Below are 24731 nucleotides of genomic sequence, written 5' to 3'. Positions count from 1 at the left end.
TTCGGATTGCTGTAGGCTGTTCTAGAGAGAGCTAGGATCAGCATATTGACTGCCTGATCCTAACCTCCAACCTTTCTCTGTAAAAAGGGGACACTGATCCAGGATCAGTGCTGGTTTTCAGACAGTGAGACCCCTGAGGTGTTCCCTGTGGACCCATGATGATGAGTGTCATTGCAAATCTGTGCTGTTAGCTAATGAACTTAATTAAAGTGCTTCTGTGATGGGATAGAGTGGGGGGTATAGGTGGGTCACATTGTGTCACATGACTTCCCATCAGAGTGTCATGACCTAGTGAAGCCTGGTGCCATCTGTACACACATCCTAGTATAAGAAGGAGAATCGTGTGTGTGTGTGCCTGTACTGACGCGATTGTGGCAAGTGTATTCACAAGAATGGAAGTGTGGTCTGGGGGTATAAAACTCACTGCTCCTGTGTTTCTTTTTCAAAACAATGACATAGAACAATATTAATGAATATAAATATTATTTATGTGTGCATACAGGTGTGCCTTTATCACTGTTTCTGAATCATGCTGATTGGGGAGGAATGACTCATCACCTCAAAGATTGCAGAAACCTGTCTACATTCACACGGGACATGGGGGGGGGGTGTGTGTGTGTGTGTGTGAAAATGACTTCCTTCTACTAGTCCATTATTATAAACCCGTCAGAACCTCATTTCGTCAGCGCATATGAGCAGACCTGCTGTTTAGGGGCCATGTTGCAGTGCGCTGTTGATGAACCTAACCTTTAGCTTCGCTGTGGTGGATGGTGGTGTTATGGTCACACACGGATGGGGTTAGGGAGGCAGTGCCAGAGGGCCTTGGCATCAGGTACCTGTGTCTATGCCAGGCTGGTCTGGGGTGTGGAATTCAGCACGTAACCCTCTCTCCTCAGAGATTGTAGCCCTGCTTCCCAAAAACAGGACCTGTAAAACCATGAAAAAATGTAATCTATGTCCTAGGTAATTGTGTGTGTGTGTGTGTGTGTGTGTGTGACACCCATAAACACTTAAGAAAGGCAGCACAGAGAGCAAAGATCTGAAAGCACATCCAAACCACAGCTAAACCCTTCAGCATTGGTGCTTATTTCTCATAAATGATATTACACAGGGGGTTACAGGGGCGCCACTGAGCTGGCCTTGCATCTAAGGAGGCCGCTGGTTTGAATCCCAGGCGGGACACTGGCTGTTGAACACTTAAACAAAACGCTTAGCCTGAACTGCTTCAATGAATGTCCAGCTGTTTAAATGTTTAAATTTAGGGAAGTCTGACTAAATATCTATGCTAAAATATTAATGAATGAAAAATGCTTGGTTTTGTCCGACCATATTGTTTCCAACCACTGTTTTATTTCTGCCCATCTGGTCTGACCGTAGAGTGCTTTCCATCCCCCTTACCCCCCAGACACACGCCCCTGTCGGATTTTTCCCAATGTGGCTGCTGTTCATTTAACCGAAGACTGTAATTGTTTCATTATGTCACTGTGGCTTTTTGAAGTCAGTGTGCGGAAGGAAATATCCTTGTTGCGGGCGGCGGAATTCTTACTGTCTTTCGAACAACAATGCTGAAAGAGAGAAAGAGAGAGAGGGGTAGTGACAGTGGGTAGAAAGGAGAAATAACAGAACTGACAGCCACCCCCATGACAAATGAATTGGTTGCTTTACTCAAATTTCAAGCAGGACTAAACATTAAATTCATTTATTCATAAAAATACCTGGAGAAAGCACCCAAGCAGCAGTGCTGTTGAATGAATTCACAGGTATCAACAGAGCTGAAAAATTTAAGGCTAAAAGATTTGATTTACTACAGAATAAGTTAAAATGGCAACAGTAATGTAATCTGAAATTTTAGGCATAGATTGGAAAGTAAACTTTATAGGTCTGTGTCATCGAATAGTATATTCTTATACACGTGCCTGTTTTGGAGTGAATTGTAATGTGGCCTGGTTAGATGTCACCTCGTAGATCTTTCCAAGCATGCTTTTCTAAAATGGGAAATTAATTATATTTTTCCACATAGATTATAAAAATAGAAATAAGATACACTGGAAATCATTTGACTCTGTATACAGATCAGAACTCTGAAAACTGTCATGTTAAATGGATTGTCAAAAAAGAGGAAAGCTGCTCTGAACCTGTGCTCTACAGTGAGGGGTATTTCATTATGTTAATGCAGACGGCCGAACTGTGTAAATGGCCACATTGTGCGCTGTGCTCCGTGGCAGAGCGAGCCGCCGTTTGGACCTATGCACGGGTGCTTTCCCGCCATCGGAAAAAGAGCACATTCAGGTAGTCTGCCGCGTTGTTTTTCCGGGAACGCCGAGAGATGTTTGAACTGTCTGCTTTCCAAAAAACCCAGGCAGCCCTGGCTCCAGCAATTCAGCTCCATTTCACAAACAAACCAACATACCTCCTCCTCCAAAGAAAAAGAAAAAAAAAAAATCGTTAAATCGTTTTTACAGAGCAGCTCCATAGACAGCACAAGCAGGGAGTCATGGAGTCACGGAGTCACGAAGGACACACTTTCTTTACTGTTGAATATTTCATGTGTTGGTTGCTGTAAGGTATTTGTGTGTGGCCCTGCAGAATGCGTTTCTCCAGAGTGCTGTAGCTCAGGGCAGCATCGGGGAGAAGCAGCAGTGTGTTGGATTAAAGTTGTGTGGTGTCTGTGAAATGCTGTGGAAAGCAAGCAGGCAGGCAGGCAGGGAATCTGCAGGAATGTAAGTCACGTAATAACAGTAATGAGATTACATGACAGGAAAGCTCAGACCTACGCAAAATGTCAGCAGGGTTGTGTGTGTGTGTGAGTATGTGAGTGTGAATGCATGCTTGTGTGTATGCGTGTGTGTGGATAATGTGGGTAAGTTCACAATTAGTTGTGCTTGGAATAGATCTTCACCTTTACTTCTCTGGTTGACAGGAAACAACACATACAGTATGTAAGTATACACAATATGGGCAGCTCCTCTGTGTCTGTGGACATGTGGTATGACTGTCCATGTGTGTGTATGCATACGTACACCTGTATGTGTGTATATGTGTTTGCACCAAACTCTAAAAAAGTAATAGAAAATTGGGATTTTTGGTATGGTGTTCTTTGTAATTGGTTCTTCATATGGAATAAATCATCTGTTATTTTTCCTCTGCTGTGTAAAAAGCAGATTTTCCAGGTAGTGTGTTCAGTAGTTTAATAAACCCTGTGCTCTCTTTGATCGATTCTGCAGCTGTTTCAGATTTAGTGCGCCTTACACCTTTCCGCTTTTCCACTCAAATGGGGAAAAACTAGAGATCAAAGCGTTTATGACTAAAGGACTGCAGGGCTGTTCCATGGGGGTTTTAATAGTGGGGTGGCAATGCAACTCCCAAATCACCCCCATATTACACAATCCCCCCATCTTCCTGAGGCGTGTCTATGTGTGAAGCTCGAGACAAGCCAAGAATAGAGGCAACATGGGCATGCATGCATACACGCCACATGCGTGTAGTACAGTGCACAGAATAAATTCACATGCTATATGCCCCACATGTGTAGTACAGCACACAGAATGTGTTCACACGTGCATGTAGTACAGCAAACATAATGTATTCACACATGCGTGTAGTACAGCACACAGAATGCTCTCTCTGCATCTCATCATGTGCTGGGGGTTAGCTTTGTTGATAATTTTAGGTGCAATTGACTGTGATGTCACAGAGGGTCTGCAGTATTGCCCTCAGCTTGAATCGTCTCGAACACTGTGAAATAAAACATGTCTGACTAGAAATTAAACTTCAGTTATGTCTTGGTGCTAGTCATGTCACATATGTCTTGATGCTAGTCTTGGGTTGCCAGTCTAAAAGAGACACGAATCACAGTAAGACCTGTAAACATGGCTACACGTGTGTGGACACCTCATTTTGTTGTGCAGCACAGGGGAGACATTGGGTGTGAGTTTCAGTCATGCATTTCTGTCCCTTGTGTCTCTGCATTATGGACACTGTATGTGGGTGAGTTTGTGTGTGCTGCGTTATCAGAATGAACGGAGTGTAATCCGGTGCAGTGCCGTGCATGCTGGCCAAAATCGCTAGCCATGCCCTCTGTGCGCGAGGCGTGACTCTCGCATGCTCATTTGGCCACTGCTGGCCATCCTGCCCTGCTTTATCCAGTGAAGCCTGCTGCCTCACTGCTGAACCGTTTGCGCAGACGTGCGCAGGTAAACAGCTCTCTTGCTGCATACGTACGGCTGAAAAAGGCCCAGCAATGAAAGCGAAGAGGGGAAATTCACAGCAGACACTTGGCCTTGAAAGAGCTACGGTAACAGGTTAATGAGAGAGATGGATGCTTTGCCGGCTGACCATCGTCACCGTGGTGATTCCGGCGGAGTGGAACTCTGGGGGCCTTTTAGCAGGGCGTCTTTCTCTGTGCCCGTCTGGCAGAGGATCAGACGCGGGTGCCCCGGAGCAGCCGGCTGATTTAGAGCTCAGAGGAGAGGAGTGAGCAGGGCTGGGACAGTAGCCAGCGAAGACGGCGACGACTTCTGCCCCACTCGGCCAGAAAGCACATCCCAGAGGAGATATTAGGGAGAGGGTGGAGCTGGGAGCTGTCTCTGTAATGTCTCTCTCTCGATCTCTCTTCCTCATTCATTCGGACTTCATCTCTTTGTTTCTCTGCCTGTCTCCTTCTTTTCTCTTTCTCTCTCTTTTTCTCTTCCTGTCTTTCTCTCTCTGTGTGACTGTGTATCTCACTCTTCCCCTTATTCTGTCTTTCCTTCGCTCTGACTGTCTCTCCCTCACTCTCTTCCTTTCTATATCCCTCTTCATCCTTCTATTCACACTTACACTCTAAGGCAGGAAAATGAATCATATGTATGAATTATCTGTTGATTTATGCAGTGTTCTTTGGCTCTCCTTCATGAATATTTATGAAAGGCTAGTTTTTTTTTTTGTTAAGAATCATTTGAATGCTGGTTCAAGTAACTCATTCATGACTTCATCGTCAATTTTTTAATCCCTCAGAAATGGCCACAACATTTGCAGGAACCTTTTTACAAGAAGCACAGATCTACAATTGATTATTGATCCCAGAATCTGCACTCAGGTGTTCTCCCTGTGGCCAAAAGAGCCGGACTCCTGAGCAGAGCCAAATCTTCAGGACAATCCACTGCTTCTGAGTGGATGGGCTGGTTTTTCTCTGTTGTTCGTTCAGGTTGTGCCCATGTAAGAATTGGCTACATTATTTTGTTGGAGGGGAATGGGGTGTGGGAGGTTCAAAAGACCCTGAACCTCTCTTTGACAGACAGGCTCACAAAAAATATTCTATATTCTGATCAGATATTCAGCTCTTGTTTACCTTCCATCCTCTGCACTTCCATCAAAGAGTGTCTGGCTAGAAGCAAGAGGTCCGAGTGCAGGCTGTTCTGTTCTAGACTTTGGGAATGTTTAAAATCAGCAAGCAAATCAGTGCACTCACAAATCCAACAATAGCAGGGACAGAACTTTTGTCTTAGTATGACAGACATGGAGCTGATGATCTGGTAAATATACAGAGCATCTGTATATGTACCCTCTGCCCTCACTCCAGAGAGAACAGCACCATGTTTTAGTGGCTTTTTTCAAAACTCTATTTCCCATGGATCATTTTAGCTGCAGTTTGGGGGATTATGAAAAAAAGTGGACTTTTTGCTGATCTGTTAGTTTTTTAAAAAATTGATTCAGTAGGAATACAGTTCCAGGCAAGGGGATAGCTCTTACGCATTTGCTGTGTAAAGCAGATAGTTGTTATGTGCAGGAATGGTGAATTAGAGCTCCAATTACAGTAGAGAGCCTTGTCGCAGGGTTCTGCAAAGCGTCCGTTGCTGGCCCGTGGCTCTGGCCGGGGGTTACGTGGGAGCAAAAGGTGACGGCTGTCATGTGAGCCCGCGGATCCTGCCACGTCTCGCAGAGTTCAGCGTGATTTACTGTCCCCTGTTCCACATGAGGTAGATTCAAAACTGTGACCGTTTCTTTTGTTATCTTCTGTTTCTATGACTTTCTGCTTGCTCAGCCTTGAAGACAAGAGAGGCCCTCCGCATCATTGCCCCGATGGCCATCCTTAGCGCGGTTGCCGTGACAGCCAACAGGATCAGAGTTGAATGTAAACGTCACGGTGCTGTTTTCATTCTGGTTCACAACTCATCAAACAAAACAAAACTAAACTGTAAAGCTTTTCTTTCAACAACTGCCACTCAGGACTAAGTTCAGTTGAAGTCAAAAATTATTGCGATCAAACATTTCTGCCTTTTATCAAGGCGAAGGGTTGTTTTTTGTATGAAAATATTTGCACGTATTCTTTTATTTATTTGAAGTAAACATAAGAATTAGAGCCTATCCAAATGCATTTTAGGCATGCTGTACATGAGAAGTACTGGTGACTAAATTATCACTGGAAGTGTGGGCAAAGTGCTTGTCTTTGGGGATCTGTGTGTCTTTGACAGCTGTGTTTCTGTTAGAAGGCAGGGGTCAGAAATTTTGTGTGTTCAGTATAACACCATTAGACTTGATGAAAGGGATTAAGTCTTCAAAGTGAATCTGCTTCATCTGAAAAATGTAAAAACAAGTCAAATGAGATTTTCTTCAGGCTGAAAATGGAATACCTCACTGTCAGCTTTATTTAAACTGAAGGGAAGGACAGAGCAAACAGAGTCCAGGTAAGGTGTGGAGCTGGATTCAGTTTGGTTTGGCCTCTTGATGCATTGTGCAGGGAATTGGATATCGTGATGAGGTCCATACCACCATTGACTTTACCCTCAGTCAAACTCCCCCGATGACCAATAGAGTAGTTGTATTTTTTACTCCATTTTGTGCTATGGGGGAGCAAAGCAGGGGTTTTCATTGGTGAATGCAGTGATTGGGCATGCTTCCATTGGTCGAGAAGCAAAGGCGTGCATACAGAGCAGAAGTGCAGGCATCTACGATTTGACCCTGTTAGCGGTTCTGTTAATGTTGCATTGTGGGATATGAAGGGGAGCAGCAGCACTGAAGGTGGAGGTGACCATCTGCTTCATCTGTGGTCCGGCTGTTGCTGCCGAGGGTTCACAGGTTAATGGTCCCTCTCTGTTGTTGTAGGAGGGTAATTAGAAACACACCTGCTCTCATAATGAGCTCAAGTCGGCAGCGATGTCATCTCATGTATTTAATGTGCTGTTTAATATGCCCGTAAACAAATTTTGATTAAAAAACATGAGAATACAAAATTATGCTGGAAAATAACCACAAACTGTCTGTGGAACACATGATGTACTTCCTGCCCTTCACAACAGATCTCGGATCAGCTTGCCCACCCCAAATCCTGCCCTGTGCCATTTTGTTTAAAATTCTAATTCTGATCCAGGGTCAGTTTCTAAGGTAATGTATGCTGCAGTAAGGGCTGTAAATCTGTTGTTTTTAATCTTCTGCCTGTCTTGCATGTTGTGGTGGTGTATCATGAGGCAGCATCCAGCAGGACTTCAGTGACGCACTTTAGCCTGTCACAGTTCATGCACAGGACTCATTGTCTTCCATGATGAATTTTCAGTGTGCTTTTAAAACCAGAACTTCTTGTTTTTTTTGCACTTCCTCGCGTTTGACGTTGCTCATTCCTGGCTTTTTTTGACTCACCGGCAGCTGGTCCTGCCTCCTACTCACAGGGCACAGATAGCACTCCGGTGTTTGCAGCAATGCAGTGGATCCTGATGAGACGATGTGCGCAGACACACACGCATACACACACACACACACCACACACACACACACACAAGCACTGGCCATCATGCAGAGATGTGAGAGTCAGACACGCACGGCTGCACATCACACCCAGTCAATGTTTCTCCTGCGTTGCACGTCGGAATGAGGCTTGTACATACATAAACATGTCCTCATTGAGCCGTGTTTAAATGCCCTCATACAGCCATGTTTGGATGTCCTGATGGAATGATGTTCAAACCTCCTCACAGAGCCCTGTTTAAGCATCCTCATACAGAACCACGATTAAATGTGTTAGTGTGATTCATCAAGCATAATTCATTAGAGTGACTGACGAACACAGACAGGACAAGCGTTAATGCAGAACGGAATAGTGGGAAGTGAAAAACTCGGCGGTGGATGGGGTGGGGTGGGTGTGTAGGTGGGGCTAGCAGTTCTGAAGGAGAAACGTGAAGGGAAAACTACGAATCATCTGGTGAGGACTCATATCTCAGAATTCCTTTCATGGTTAATATTTACACTTTGAGACAAGGGTAATAAAGGTGCTGTTGGCAGAGTGATTTTATGAGACGTAGGATCTGGGTGGAGTCCTCAAACAGTCCGATCATTGTGTGACTCCAGCCCACCTCCCTGTGCGAAAGCCGCATCGGTGCATCCAGCATGAGTGCATTCTCACACATGGTTGATCCTTGCAGCCAGGGCCTCTGTTGTGAGTGTGAACCTTTCGGAACCTCCAGTGAATCCCGCGAGCGTGGAGCAATAACGGGTGCAGAGGATCTTAGCTAGTAGTAGACGCTAATGAAACTGGAGCCCTTATGGGATTCTCCGCAGTGCCTTTTTGCACTGGAGACCGTTATCGGGGAGTTGGAAGCTGCGTGGGAGGATGTGGTAATAGGCTTGTGTTTGTTTAGTAAAAGCAGGAATGCCACGGGATGCAGCGATGCCCCCGCTCCTCACCAGCTGCGCACACGCTGCTATTTTTGCCCTCATGTTCTCCAGCTCGCCCCTGCGGCCTCTTCTGTGCAGTTATGCAAGAAAATTACCCATTAATGCAACATTTCTGCTCTCGTATCGTGGTGCCTGGATCTGCCTGATCCAGGATCAGCTTACTCAGCCTGTGGTCCAGACCCAGATTATTACGTGACAAGTTGAAACTAATCCAGGGTCAGCTCATAACCAGACAGAACCTGTCTGCATCCTACAGCCTCCAGACTGCCTCCCACAGTCAGAGATATCACCCGCTTCCTTGTTGGGACCCCTGTTCTCATACACATGGGTCTCTTGAGTCTGTTGTTTGGCAGGTTATAAGGCCTTGACCGGAGAAAAGAGAGAATCTTTTTATCCAGACGCTTTTCACCACAGAATCACTATACAGTAACTGAAGACTCGCAGGCTTCATGATACAGGGCACTGTTATATGATTCACATCCAGAAGGTTGTATGAACAGAATTCAAGCATGGTATTGAGCAAAGGTGATTACGATGCTTTGAACTTTCCCCATCATCATTTTGATCTTGCAGTTATAATATTCTTTGTTTCCTTTTTAGACTGCAGATGCCCAGTGTTATCATAATCTCAATTCTGTGAGAAATTGTGTGGCTGGAAAGGAAGTGGCCCTTATATATATATGATTTCTGCGCCTTTTCAATAAAAGTAAACTCTGAAACACAGAGTTCTTGTTACTTCCCATTTCCTTGTTATTTCTGGAGTGTGAAGTCGCAGTCAGGCTGATTCAGCGACAGTGAATCAGAAAAACTCAGCACATCCTAAAGAGACGGGCGATGAGTGCAGATCAGTTGGTCGTGTTTTCTGCCTCTGGTTTGTGCACGTCTCACTTCCAGACCCGCCCCCACGGATGTGTGACGTTCTCCATAAGCAGACGGCGTCTCCAGCACCTTCATGAGGTTGTTCCTACTTTGTCACTGTGTGATGTTCATCCTGGGTTTGTTATGTAATTAAATGAACTGCCTGTAATAGGCTGTGTTGAAGGGGTGTGTGGATCAGGTGGTCACTAAATGCCTTCTGTTAACTGTAAACTGATAATGCAGTTTGGTAAACATGCTGGTGGTCAAGCAGCTCTGTAAAACACTGTTTAAGGGCAGCACACACTCATCCTGACCAATAGAGAGGAAATAAGCCTGGCCTATTGCCCACCGCCCAGGGTTAGAGCTGTGTTATCATCGGTCAGGGTCAGGTCAGCAGGGTCAGAGGTTGGAGAGGTCGGCGGTTCAGTCTAATCCCCAATCAGTCGGAGAGGAGTGACCAGGTCCAGAGCTGCGATATGATTCACCCTGATCTGGGCCACATTCCATTTCCGTCTCACAACAGCGTTTTTCCCGCCACGCAGACTTCCTGCAGACTTAGCTGCCAAACGGCGAGCGGGGGAGGAGGCGGGGCCAAGCCAAGGAGTAGTATGGATGACCGACTCGCTCTGTCTTGATTTTTTGAAAAGTGGGTTGGTTTTTCCTGCTCCTTTTGGTACTTACACACTTGCTTACAGGGAGGAGGATGCTGAATCTGACTTATGCCTGTCTGCAGGCTTCACGGAGGGTGAATGGCAGCCATTTTTAGTTCTCAATAGCATCAATTCAGCTTCAGAGATCTCACTTTGATTTTTTCCAATACATGAAACAAATAAAGCTTGCTAAATTGCATTCGTGGGGCTGCGTGGGTGTTGGGCTTGGATACAGACACTGCCCCCATTCATTGTGTCTCGTGGGATAGGCGAGGTCACAGACATGGCTGCCCTCATATCCCAGCCATGCAGACAACTGTGTTTTGAATGCGTTGCTCTTCCGCTTTGTGGACATCTGACCCTAATGGCAAGGGACAGTGCTGGACACAGAGCGAAGGGATGGGGGATGGGGAGCAGGCCACAGTGACCTGGCACAGGGTGTCTGTATGGGAGGGACACAAGGAAGAGCCACATGCCAGTTCCCACCCCTGTCTCTACTTTCCGAACACAGCACCTGAGCCAGGGTCAGCCTACCCAACCATAACCCCAGAGCCAAATAATGAGAAAAAAAGGATTGACCTGATTCTGGGTCAGTGCTGGAGGAAAGTGTCTGTCGACACCCTGTCTCCCTTCCTGCCAAAGTACCATCAACTGCACGCTTGGAGTCTGGGCCTCCCAGCATTATTGTGTGAACAGAGCTGCTGTGGGTTCCACCCCCAGTCTTTTCTGATTGGTCTGCAAAAACAATCTGGGTCATATGGAGGCTTTTTGTCTACTTTCATTCAAGGGAAACTGTCGGGGACTTTATCACATTTTCTAAATGGGGCATGTAATTTCCCAGCATTGAGTGTGACTTCATTTTGTTTGTGAAATCAGAGGTGAATAAATGTTGTGATCGTATAAAACTTAATAGCAGTTATATACACATGGGTTGTTGCTCAGTCATGAGAGTGACAGGTCAGATGCAGAGATGCAGGTCAGGCAGTGTGGAAAGGTGGCAAGGGAGATTGCTTGTGACCCAGAGGTCACCAGCTCAGTTTCCTTGTGGGCACTGCTGTTGTGCCCTTGGGAAATGCTTAACCTGAATTTCCTCAGTAAATACCAGGCTGTATAAATGGATAACATATACAAATTGCTTTGAATAAAAGCAATTTGCTTTTAAGTAACTCTGGATGAGAGCATCTTAAAAGTTGCTGGCTTTGTAATGTTAATGTAATTGTAATATAGTGTGACTCACAATTTACATTACACATACAGGATTTAAGATGGAGGTTAAGTACCTTGCCAAAGGGTACAGCAGCCCAGCTGGGAATTGAACCAGCAATGCCCCAGGTTCAAGCTCAGTTCCTTAACTTCTGTGCCACCCAGCAAAACTGCCGTTGTGATCAATCATTGACAGGGTCCAGGCATCTGCATGGCGTTACTTAAGGGATGTGGCGGTGGGCCATGGGGGGATTGTTATTTGGTGCAGCTGTGTCTGCAACATTTTTAGAAATTTTCAGAAGTGGAATAGGAGCTGTCTGGTCTGTACATCCCATGATTAATCTATTTTCACTGTCAATGTGCCAGCTTCTTGTATAGGTTTATGTTTAGTGCAGGATGTAGTTTGGCTGGAAGCAGGTGACAAAGTCTTGGAAAAGTTATCTCTTCTCCCCTTGGCTCATGGCAACGGCTCACCAGATCTTGAGGCAAGGGGATAGAATTTGTCCTGGGAGAGAGAAAGAGAGAAAGAGCGAGAGAGGATGCAGGAGAGAAGTAAATGGCTGAAAGGCATAATTAAATCTCTGGGGGGACTCCAGCCGCACACGGGGAAGTCTGAATTGCCAGCGCTGATAGATGTATGGGGCCGCAGAGGAATAAACAGCGGCGTGTATATCGGTGTCGACCCTGCTGAGCCAACGTGGAGAGTACCCCCCCACTGCATGGATGGCTCGTGAAGATTCTGTCTGACTTCTTTTCCTGAAAAATACCCCCCCCCCCTTCTCGCAGCCCCCCTGTTGGGAAAGATTACTGGAGCGCACAGCTCCCAGGGGACAGTTTGTGCTCCTGCAACAAGGAGCTAAAAATATCCCACACTGATGAACGCTTGGAAAGGGTGGGGCAGAGCAATCTCTACAGGTCCTCAAGGACCCTGAGCCCCACCACCGCCTCACAGTCCTGCAAATGCACCATTCTCCAGAGCGTGCCTTTTATCCCCTTTTAAAAACACAGCGCAAAGCACAGAAAACCATTGTTAAACAAGAACCTCATTTCCTGCTTCACTGTCTTCGCAGCCACACACCGAGACTTCCACGGGTGCTGTGGTTTACAGAATCTGGCATGTTTTATCATTTTAGTCATGGCTTCTGGATTCTAATTACATTTATTCTGCCCGGTCCTATTACAGTTCTTTGTGGTCCTCTTGAGGTTGGAATATGAACACGGTCCTGTCTTGTGCAGCTGTGTCTTTGTTCTTGTCCTACACATGCCCAATTTCATTTTGTGTCGCCGGATCATCTTAGCTTCCGTTGCTATCTCAGACAGACAAAAATCTTCATCCGCACAAACAGTAGACAGCTGCAAAGCCATAAGGCAATCATCCTTTTGGAGAAAACCAGCTATCTAGCTAATTAGCATATGTAGAAATGGAAGAAGAGAGAAAGGAAAGAAGAAATGTGCAAAGAAGACAGAGAGAGTTGTACAGTGCTTTGGTGCTTTAGTTTTTCATCTGAAATAGAAATATGAAGTTAAGAATGGTATATGAAAAGTGAAGTACACTGCACATTTTCTCTTCTACAATGCAAAAGAGAGAGAGAGAGAGAGAGAGAGGAAAAAAGAGTATGCACAAATGGGGTTTACAAGAAGGTGAAGAGTTTGTTGCAGCTAAGAATGCTTGTCTCCCACCCACAGCACAGGAACCTTAACACATCTTTTAAACCTAACATTTAGCTTCACCACATGCTGTCTCCTTAAACCTATATGCTTATATCTGTCTATCTATCTGCACATATACAGGATATAAAATAGCAATGCGTAGGATTAAATAGGCTGCTTCTGGGTCACAGTGGGTCACTGTTGAAGGTGAGCCAAAGATATTTGTAGCTTCCTATCCCTCCACCCCCCCTCCTCTGGCTGCTTCCTTCCTCTGCAGCCCGATGATGGACACTGTGATTGATGTATGCTCCGAATATGTAAATTTTATGTGGCTAATGAAGGATGAATGATGAATATGAGGGAAGGAGAACTGAACGGCACTGACAGTCTAGCCGATGGCTTTGTCCTTCTCTGGTGGGGGGTGGGGGGTGGGAGGAGGCAGGGGTATTAATATGCAAGATAGAGAAGCTTAGAGAGTAAAAGAGAGAGGGAGGTGTCCTCATCTCTCCCCAGTCTGAAGACTTTTTTTCTTCTATCCAAACTGTCGCTCCTTCCTTGGTTGCAATCTGCAAACAGCAAGATTAGACATGCTCTTTTTCTTTTTTTCCCCTTTGCAATTAGCAGTTAGTGCGTGTTAATCGTTTGGAAGGGATCTCTTAAATCCGCCCCGCAACGAATTAATCGTAATCACAAATGTCACGAGAAGCCGTCCCCCAACAGTGGGACCTGAGTTTCCCCTCAGAAATCCCCCCTCTACTGGAAAAAAGAAATAAGCGTGGCTTAGTCTGGGAACTGGTTTATCAACACAGAGTCATGCTGTCTGCTTCTCTCATTGGGATGATTTGCTGTCTCCAGCACCTTTCTATTCTGAATCCTCGCCAACTTTTATCTCACAGACAATGACCATGACCATGATCATCTGGTCGACTGTCTGTTCTGAGACCACGGTCACCCGTTGGACCACTCAGGGCAAGACCACGGTCAACCTGCTTGAGCATTCAGGTTGAGACCATGATCAGCTGATGGAACACTCAGGGCAAAACCATCTTCAGCTGGTTGGCCACTCAGGCCTAAAGCACAGTCAGTTACTTGGGGAGGCAAACCAAGCTTATTCAGCAACTCAGTGATTTCACATGAGTCACATGGTTTCCACTGAAAAACTACAAGAACAATTTGAAACAGACCTGATTTTTGTTGCATTACTTACGGTCTGCTTCAGCCTCATTAAGGCTCCTGCTCCTGACTGGCATGCTGGATACGATTGTAATGGATACGGATTCCACAGTCCGAGCTTAAACAGGAAAAATAGGTAGTAGCAGGTTCTGCTGGTTACACCTCTGCCTCAGCTCCTGGTGGTTTCATTAAAGTAATTATTTTGGACAGTAATTTACCAACATGTATGAATAAATTTAATGATCCATTGATTTATTCACTGATTAAAAAGTGACTAACATCTGAAAAACTGTGGTGATTTAAGAGCTGACATTGTCTAACCGTAATAGGGTCTGCAGTGTAAGTTGCTGTCTGTTATTTATAGAATAATACCATACTTTGGTAAGATTTTTGCCATTAGTACAGGGTATTAGACTGAAGTGACTTAAGTGTCCTAAGTGACTACAGCTGTAGATCCAAGTAACATCTTAACAGAGCTTCCATGTTCATCTGTTGTGAGGCTTCTCTGTAGCAGCAGTTTCAGGGTCAACCAGGGCGTGTTCACCCCTAATACCTTTGGGAGATTGTACTGTCAGAAGAGGAGAAAGATCTGGAGCACAATTCATCATCTTGGATGAGGGTAGCTCACTCACCCTGAGGGGTAGCGCTACAAACTTGCTCTGCAGAGGCAGCTTCCCAAAATAACAATATTTCATGGGCTTGGGAAAAATAAAGCTCTTTTGTCCTGTGTTGTGAAACACAGTGCTGCTCAAATCCAGTTCTCTCAGGGTGATCACCTTCAGGGTCGTCTGAAGTTTAAATTAAAACAAAAAGGCTAAATTTTGCGCTGCACTGAAAAGCTGAAATCACCAGCACTTTTTGTATAGATTAGCTCTGCTTAACAGTTGTGCATCGGGCCTGCCTCATTCAGCTAGCGTGGTGACGACTGTCTGCTTAGCTGAGGTAAGTATGCCTGGACCACACCTGGCTAGTGGGAGGAGCCTTACCTGTTACCCCCCTTGTAATGAGGAGCATCTACTCTGTGCTGGTTAAGCAGCTGAATCACCCACTGCTTTTGATTGCATAGCTTTTGTGCATACATTATCTTGGTTTAGAGTACAGTTCCCACCAGAAATGTCGTCAACCTTGTTATCATATGTGTGTATACGCGTGAGTGTATGTGTGTGTATGTGTGTGTGTGTGTGCGTGCATGCGTGTGTGTGTGTGTGTGTGTGTGTGTGTGTGTGTGTGTGTGAGAGAGAGACAGAGAGAGAGAGATTGTACGTGTGTGTGTGAGCGAGAGAGTCCCTGTTATAAGTGTGTGTGTGTCAGCAGGTTTCTGGCAGAGGTGCCGGGCTGCTGTGGCTCCCTCCTCCTCTCTGCCACATACGACCCCCACACTCGCACTCCTGTAGGCTTTCTCCCCTCCACCGTGTTCAGAGCATTCACTCTCCTTGGGGAAATCTCTTCTGTGTGAACCAGTGCTCCACTTCATTTTGCTACAACAAATAATGAAGTACTCTCAGGGAGCTGAATCTGAGGCAACATCACAGAGAAGTGAAAATCTAAGAGATCCAATGGGTGGAAAGAGATGAGTCCTGTGTACAGCAGCAGGACTGTCCTTCAGAGCCCACCCAGTCACATACATACTGGAACTGTATTTGCCCGAAGCTTACTACATGAAGGCCACAGTTTAAACAGAAACTGTGCAGGGTGCAGCTTCAGGTGTAGTCACTGCAGGTTTGCATTTGCTCATTAGTAATTTAAATACACAGACAACTTGTGTCCTTCTGTAACATTGACATATACATAGCCAGCTTGTGTTCTTGTCTAACATTGCCTTACATACAGACAACTTGTGGCCTTCTCTAACTTTGCCTTGCACAAACATCTTGTGTCCCTCTGTGGCTTTGCGTTACACGTAGCCAGCTTGTGTCCTTCTCCGACTTTGCCTTTCACACATGAACAATTGAGTTATTAGTCTGTGTACACATGAACAGAGCTAGAGTGGACATGGACTAGTGGCCAATGGTGCATATCAGATGTCCTTATTGAACATGTATAGCTGGGATGTTCCCCTGGGTGAAGGGGGAATGCTACTTTCTGGGCTTCTGCCTTGTGCTCTGTTTTTTCTGTACTGTGGAAGTGCACGGCACATGCTTAGATCAGCAAAAGCTGGGAGAGCAGCTTGGTTAAACTATATTCCATATGGTACCTGCCTCCCTCCCACAGCCCCAACCATCAGCACAGAGTGCTATTATCTAATGTTATTCTAACATTATTACTGCAGAGTCTGATGCATCAGTGATGCAGTTATCATCTCAAAAGACTGGAGAACAGAGCATGTATGTCTGTGTGTGTGTGTGTGTGTGTGTGTGTGTGTGTGTGTGTGTGTGTGTGTGTGTGCGTGCAGGAGAGAGAGATGAAGAGTGAAAGGGATTAGAGGGACAAAGAGTGAGAGCATGTGTAAGGCCCATTAGCAGCAGCCAGTGTTTTATTTAAACTGTCCGGGTTCAAACAAGCTGCTGGGGAGGTCATTGCAAAGGCAGTGATAGAGAGAGAATACATGAATCCTTAAACCCTGGCCTTGACTTGAGGAGATGCTTGAGAGGGTTATTTTAGTTAAAACAAACTCTTTTCGACCTGAATTGAAAACGTTCGCTTGTGTGGTGGAGGGACGGGAAAAGCACAGAGACCTCGTGCTGTGTGCCCGCAGCGGCTCAGCGATGTGTGCCATGCATGTGATTGGTTATTTCCAGCTGCAGTGGGGCACATGCAGGACCGTGCCGTGTGGCTGCACCTCTGAGAGGGACGGGCAGATCTCACTTCCGACAAAGGAGGAGATGGGCAGGGAGAAGCGATCTGCTGGGCTTGGCCAGTCTGCGGTCAGACCACGGTCCGATTTCCACGTCACAGTTTTCATATTAAGTGGGCAGTAGGTTAGTAGGTACACCTTAATATACTGCAATTACTTAGAAGTCACTCAAGCATGTAAGTACTCTGTAGTTTCTCTACACAGTAGAACAAGTTTTTATGATGACAAATATTACAGAAAGAGTTCAGGCAGGTTTTGGAGTTCGTTTAAGGGCTGGAGTCACTGGAAAGAGTTAGTTAGTTATTCTTACACTGATTGTAGGCTTGTCAGTTATAGGAGACTTACGTGATGACAATGTGTGCAAGTGGGGAAGCCTGTGTGTGTGTTTGTAAATGTGTGTCTATCAACAGATGGTACCCCCATAACTTGCCGATAACTGCTCATCAGTCAGAAAAATGACCTAGATGCTATTACCTAGCAGTTCACAAAAGCAACATCTGAATGATTTCAGTGAAACCTCCAGCATATCATTGCTGACAAGTCACTATGAACTGTAGTGTTGGTAGCAACAGCCAATAAAAGGCAGCACTATATGTCAGTCGCATTATTGACTATGTATATGAAACATCATAGAGGACCTAATAATGCTGACAATGTCCTCCTCTACCTGCACTACAAGTGGCACCCTGGCTTTGGTGTCCGTTGTTCACAGGCAGCCACAGTGATGGAACTACTGAGTGTTAGTCACCCAGCAAAAACATAATCATTGACATTCGTGTCCCATCTTGTTAGCAGTTATGCAATGATTACATGAGATAATTTTGATGACCAGCTTTTTAAAACCAAATTTGAGAAGCTGGTGTTTTCCATTTATTGTCCCATTCTTGTTTCATGAGTGGCCTTAACGATATGCAAATGAGAAAAAGGGGGATTACATGGTATTTACAATATTCCTGGTAATCTCAGCATTTTCCTGTTAATCCACTTTTATGACTCAGAAAAGTACCCAGTAAATCTCCACTGGAAATCCAAACGATAAGGGTGTTTTGTATGTGTGCGCATATATGACTGCTCTATGTGTATGTATGACCTTGATTGGTGTATGTGTGTGGGAATATGTGACTGCTCTGTGTGTATGTATGACTCTGGTCTGTGTGTGTGGCTGTGAAAAGGTGACCTTGTTGCAGAGTACAGCAGGGCATGCCTCTGTTTCCGGTGGGAAGTGATAAACTGCTGCGCGTCCCAACCAGGTCTTCCCGGGAGCTTCCTGAGCAGCAGACCCTGTTGTCATGGAGACCAGCCCTCAGGAGAATCCCTGTAATTACGAGTGGTTTCATTTTGCTCGCCGCAGAAATGGCTGACTATTTGCATGACAAAGGAGCTACGGCCGACGAGTCATTTCATCCCTCAGAGATCGCCTGATTTTCATATGAATAACGAGCATTTTTGTGGAATGGCTGAACACTCTTCATTAGCTTTTCTAAACTGTTGAATTCTTGTTTTTCATTGCATTTCAAGGCACAGATCTCGAATACCAACCAGCCATGCAGATTATCCCAAGTGTGCTGTTAAATCCTTACTGTGAGCCCATGTAGGTGAGAAGAGAACTGAACTCTACAGTATCGTTAAAAGAGATATCCTTTTTCAGTTATCTTAATTGTGCATTGTCCTAGTTCGTGGCAGGTTCCCTGTCCAGATCCTCGCAGAATAACAGCTCATGTGTTAGCCAGCTAGTTCTGGAAGAAGGTGGTTGACTGTGCTGGTGTGCTGCAAGACGCTGATCATTTCTTTGTGTTCCGGATGCCCATGCCATTGAGCGACCCTGAGCATTTCCAGTTCTAGTTGGCTGGCAACAGAGTGGAGAGGAGTGCAGTAGATGCAGAAGACTTGCTGTGCTAACAGGGGATGCTTCCTAATCCTGTGTCAGGTTACAGGTTATGGTTATGGGTCTAAAATTTTCTGCCTCACTTGGTTTGTAGCTACCTCAGATTTTTCTCATGATTTTTTTTTTTTAATGACTGCTGCAGTGGTGATGATGCGTAGGTGTTGAAAACACGTGATACCGTTATAAAATTTTTCTTCAATGTCAAGGACAGAGTGTCATGGCGGTGTGATTGAACGTCCATCAGCAAGCATTATGTGGGGAGGCCCCTCCCTGTCTCTCTGGGCCCGCAGACTTGCAACCAATTAGAGCAGCAATTGGAAACTGCTTCCTGTTTTCATGGTAACCCAGGAAGCGGGCCTTGGGAACGGTGGTAGCAAATCCTTAAGCTTGCTTGGAAAAGGTACAAAAGTGGGAGAGAGAAAAGAAAAGAATGCTGACCACTGAATAATCTGGGTTTTGTTTACCCAGAGATTAAAAGATTTTCCCGCATGGCCCTGGTCTCCTGTTTGCTGATGATAAGGGCTGGGTCTGTACTGCTGTTTTTGTTGTTTATGGTCGGCGATCCAGAAACTCGACAGCACCCCACTGACTTTGGCTGCTCCTCCTCAGTCAGCAAATTTGCTGTCTCTGAGCAGCCCAGACAGTAGCAGAGGCTAATGCACCACAATGTTCTGTTCTCTCAAGGGACTACCTGCTCTCCAGGTTAATCCATCTCAGATCAGGTTGTAGAGACCCGGTTAGATGGGAGAGACTTTCCATCACAACGTTTCATGATGTGGGTTGGAATGCCATTGGATGCTGCAAATGATTTCCTCATCTTATTGGCTCTAATGAAAATGTATAGCAACTGTGCTGTATCACACCAGTTAGTAGGATGTACAATCTCACACAGTATGAACAGAAAGTAGATGATTAATACAGACAGTTCTGTCAGGGTATTTCTGGTAACAGTATGAATCAGCTACAGGGTGATTTTAGGGAAACATACAGTTACTGTGCTGATAAAACCTCTATATTTCATGCACCATTCATTGACAACTTACATATGATAGGTAGATGTGTTTCCTATATTCATTCCCAACCTGGAAGTGTGTTTGTCTCTGTTAAATACTTTTTTGAACAGTAAATTTGGATGGTCCCAGGCTCCTCTTGCTGTGCTATCTGTGACTAACTTTAATCTTCGGCCTTCCACCAAGACACTCAATGAGATTTCATTTGATACAGTGTTCTCAACCAAGGAAATGACACAGAGCACATTTCACGTAAACAGCGTGAGTCATAGCAGATCCAACCTGAAGGAGAGGACACCAGTTCCATCACAACAGAAGTGAAATCACAAAGAGAGATGGTGATTGAAGTCATGAGATTTGATCGCTGTATGCTTAGTCCAAGATGGTGTCAATACAGGTGTCCCGGTGAAACACCTCACAGTTAAACATACCAGGACATATAAACAGTTTACTGCTGAGAGGATTAATGGGAAAAAAAACACACAAAAACCTTGTATGTTAGTGAGGAAATAAGAGTAAAGTTTCCCCTTGGTCTCTTAGTGGTACCCAAAGATAAACTTTGAATATAAATCTGCTGAGTCTGTTTGAGTAGATCAGTAACAGCTGCCGCATGCTCTGTGTCCTCTTTCTTCAATCTTTTTGGGAGTTGGTGGCTCAGGCCCATCTGTAATTTGAGTCAAACTTGAAAGAAACTCTAAAATCCTACAAAAAATAGCCCTAACCAAGCGATTTCTGTTCTCACTCCCTGCCATCACCATCCCAGATTTTGCTCTCTTCTTGTGGCTTTAGTTTTAAATTTAAAATTTAAAAACAGACACACTTCAAAAATACTTTTGCTTTATAGTACCTTGGTCTGAAGCTTATTACTTATCAGAGGCAGATGAAAAGCCACTGGGCAGGGACGAGAGTATGTATTACCTATCTGAAAAATGCAGACAGGTGACACATCTTCCGTTCAGATTTACAGCTTAAATACCTCCTGTGGCAGTAACAGGACTGTGTACAATACACAGTATGAACCTCAACACCATCTTCAACTCTCACCCACTGCAGCGTTACCTTAGGAACAAATTTTATATATAACATACATAATGAGTCAGCATATTGAGCTAATACAGAAATGGATGCATAATAGTCTGTACAGGGGTCCCTGTGTCTCAGTTTGGCAACACTTTGAAGGATGACCTTAAGACCTGTCAGCGAAGGGTTAATCTTTGCCCACTGTCTGAGGGATTGTTTACCTCTCAGTTTCCCACAGTGGAAATTTACTAGATCCCTCACCGACAACAACAGATTCATGTTCGGCCATCACTCTTAACTTGTGTGCCATTTTATTTACTATTTTGTTATTGTTGTGCATTGGTTTAGAAGAAGCCTTTTTCCATTAAACGTGCTTTTCCTATACAATACATTCATACAGCTGTTTATATTAACTGAGGCACTACACATGGCAACATTTGCAGCGTCTCGCATGGGATTTAAACTAGTAACTCTTTAAAGCCCAGGTTCTCTAACGATCAACAAGCATTTCTGCCTTTCCAGACCTTTTTCGTTTCAACGCGTTAGTCTTTCAACTTCGTCCTCGTCCTGTGCCACCCCCCCAAAACGCTCTCCTCCCTCATCGCCTGACACACATCCCTCTCTCTCCCTCTTCACGGCGTGTGGGTAATCGAATGAACACGGGTAGCCATGGAGATTAAAACCCCGTGGCACGCGCAGACAGATTAACGGACGGCGTCCTCTCGTGCACAGAGTCGTGTTATTGCAGCGGCGCTCGTGACGCGTTAAGAGAAGTCGGGTGCACCGACTGCGCACGCTGTTCGGTTCAGGGCTGCGGAGCGCAATCCTCCCGTGGGCGTCTCGGAGCCATATCTGATGCGCAGCCTCACCTATTGTGTGTCTCGGAATGAAAAGGCCGATTGCTTTGCGGAGACCAGATGAGGAAACGCGATAAGCAATTCATTATTGCAGCAGAGTGTTCGGATAAAGCGGCAGAATCCAATCGATGTGCATCGTTTCTTTCTTTCATTCATCGCGTTTACTAATTAAGAGAATTCCAGATTGTATTATAAGGATTATCAAAAAAGAAACAAGAAAAAATTGTAGGGCTGTGTTTTCTTCTCAAATCTTTTCTTAAAAACAAGTTAAATTGGTTTTGCGTTGATCTACATAGTCTAAACTGAGCTCAGTAAGAAGAATATGAATTGTTAACATTGTCAACAATCAGTTGTTAACATATAACATTTTTGACGTTTTTAATTCACAGAGAATTTGAATGTTATCAGTGCTCTGTATTTTGTAATAATTTTAATAATCAGAATGAGTCTCCAATGAGCAATATTGTAGTCTTATCTCTCCCTGCCTAATTATAATCTAAGGGTGAGACTACAAATGGGAGAGGGGGTGGGTCCCCACTGTATAGCCTTTTGTGATGTGAATTGTTATATTTCTGAAGTTAAAAAAAAAAACAGCACGTAAGAAGCAGACACAACCAACATTTAATGCATCTAATTAATCTCAATTAATTAGACAATTAATCTCAATTGTCCAGTTATCATCCAAAGTTAGTATATCTATTATCCAGAAACATTCTTGTCTCTCTCACTGTCTGCCACTTCTGTGCACCAGACCTGTGCTGTTCTTCATTTTAAGCATTTTCACAACATTCATAGAACATGGCTCAGTAGTGGGGTTACCCAGCTACCACCTTATACTCTGCAAATAAAATAAAAGGAACCTATATAAACGTGTTGAAAATAAACAGATACTGCAAACACCATGCCTTCAGTGCAGTGTGAGTTCTTGTTCATGTTAAATAATTACTTTAACTTGTGGACATGAAATGTGAGAGCCTAAAATTGCTCATTGTCCTTAAACTCACTTTGATTTTTGAAAGAAATTTAAACGCCTGCCATTTTAGATAAGTTTCCTCCAACCGTAGCCTATTCCTTGAATCTTAAATGTTTAAAACCTTGAACTTAATTTAATGTAGCGCCATCACTTTTGTAACCTTTCTCATGAACATTTCAATTGTAGCTTAAAGACATGAGAGTAATACTAAACACCTATCTCTGATCATTCAAATTATTGTTATACAACCCCTACTGCTTGGCCATAATTAAAAGTCCTTAAGTAAAGTGGACAATAGTAAATTCCACCACTTTGAATGCAGTCAAGTAAAAAAGGAATCAGCTGCAGATGGGTGATTCTTATTCAGATGGAGCCAGTTAATCAGAAATAAGAGTAAAACAGATTCCACACATTTTACAGTTTGTAGTCAAAGGGTATGTTTTGAGCTTTCTTGATTAAAAACCATCTTCCACTGTTCGTATGGCCCAAAGACCTATTCTGAGGACAGAACAATGAGTCAAAATGTCAATTCAGTGGAAAGTTGAAATCTGTCAAAAACCGGGAAGAATAAGAGGAGGAAGAAGGAAATGTTCCTCTGGATTCTTGATCCAGGGCCTGTTTGGCAGCTCCAGTCGCATGTTCGTTCATCTCTCACAGACAAAGACACCAAAGCTGCCATTCCACCACCCCCTTCCCTCCTTTTTCTGCGTGTTTCTTTCCAATCCTCTGCCACCCGAGGAGCAGCCTGCTAAACATTGTTCTTTTTTTTCCGCTCACCATCGTTGTTATTTTAGAGGTAACCCCTTGTCTGTCTGCATTGTGACTCACTCTCTCTTTGTGCTACAGGAAAGGTAATTTGCACACCACCTGGGTATTTTTTTTTCCACGCAGCCCAGCTTGGCCACTTTCCCAGATTTCACCGAAACTGCAGTCCTGAGATGCTGCATGGTGTAGTGTTCCAAATCAGGGATGAAAAGGAAGATTTGTCTTACCACACCCACATTAACATTCTGCCATCTAGACATTTAAAATATTTTGGGGGAAGCTGGGTGTTTTGTCCATGATATTCATAAGAATAACATTGTTCAGGTTGAATGCCAGTGCAGCTTTGGCCTGAGGAATTCACCAATAAGAGGTTTCTGTAAAAGGTGTAAAGCACTTAAGTACATACGCCTCTGCTTGATGTAGTCTGTGGAATTCCACCCACTCCTATAATGAGGATATTTTATTAAGTGATGTCAAGTTCACTGATGTGGAATAATCACAAATTGTAGCTCTGCTGTAGTCTTTTGGCTGTAGAATTCCATCTGATTCAGTTATTACATGCAGTATTTTAGTTGTACTTCTTTTGCATTTCTGGCAACATGCAGAACATGCAGAATGCTACTGCATTTCATTTGTATTTAAACTGCATGTCAGGCAGTTTTTCAGGTCAATACCACCTCTTGTGGTTTTTTCTGCTTTCTTCCTGCCGGTAAAGTGCTTCCAAATGACATATTTAGGATTTGATAGATCAAGAGGGGTCAGACAACTGCTTTATCCTAAACTCAGACCCCCATCCATCCCCAGAGGCTGTACGAACCCCCCTTCTGGATACCCCACCCCCTCTTTTATTTCAGGGGTTTAATGAAACCTGCAGCGCATGGACAGGAGCATGACAAATTTATCTCCCTCCTTCAGACCCTTCTGTCCCAATTGGGGTAAATCTCCACCCCAAAGAAACCCCCCTGTTCCTCTCTCTCTCTCTCTCTCTCTGTTTAGGAACTCCAAAAGAGAAGGGGTCTGGGATTGTCAGCGCTTATTATCTTATTTTCTCCATGCATTGATCTTTTATTTGTGTGTATAATTTGGGAAGATGGGTACTCAGTTAATGAAATGCATGGCATTCTGGTGAATGGCACGTGTGTATGTGTGCCATGGAGATTTGAAGTGGTACCCCCTTTGGGTACTGATGTCCAGCGTGGCAGACTTGGTGCAGTGGAGTGGAACCCCTGGTTCTCTTGTGGGACGGT

General features: G+C 44.5%; 1 protein-coding gene across 1 annotated transcript in view; it reads left to right on the top strand.

The window, feature by feature from the left end:
- Positions 1 to 24731, top strand: part of bcr (BCR activator of RhoGEF and GTPase) — a 54137-nt gene that overhangs the window by 2098 nt on the left and 27308 nt on the right. The gene's annotated exons all lie outside the window — the stretch shown is intronic.

This window comes from Megalops cyprinoides, chromosome 5, assembly GCF_013368585.1.
Source record: "Megalops cyprinoides isolate fMegCyp1 chromosome 5, fMegCyp1.pri, whole genome shotgun sequence".
NCBI lineage: Eukaryota > Metazoa > Chordata > Actinopteri > Elopiformes > Megalopidae > Megalops > Megalops cyprinoides.
The sequence above is the reverse complement of the archived record's forward strand: the minus strand, read 5'-3'. Positions and strand labels throughout refer to the sequence as shown.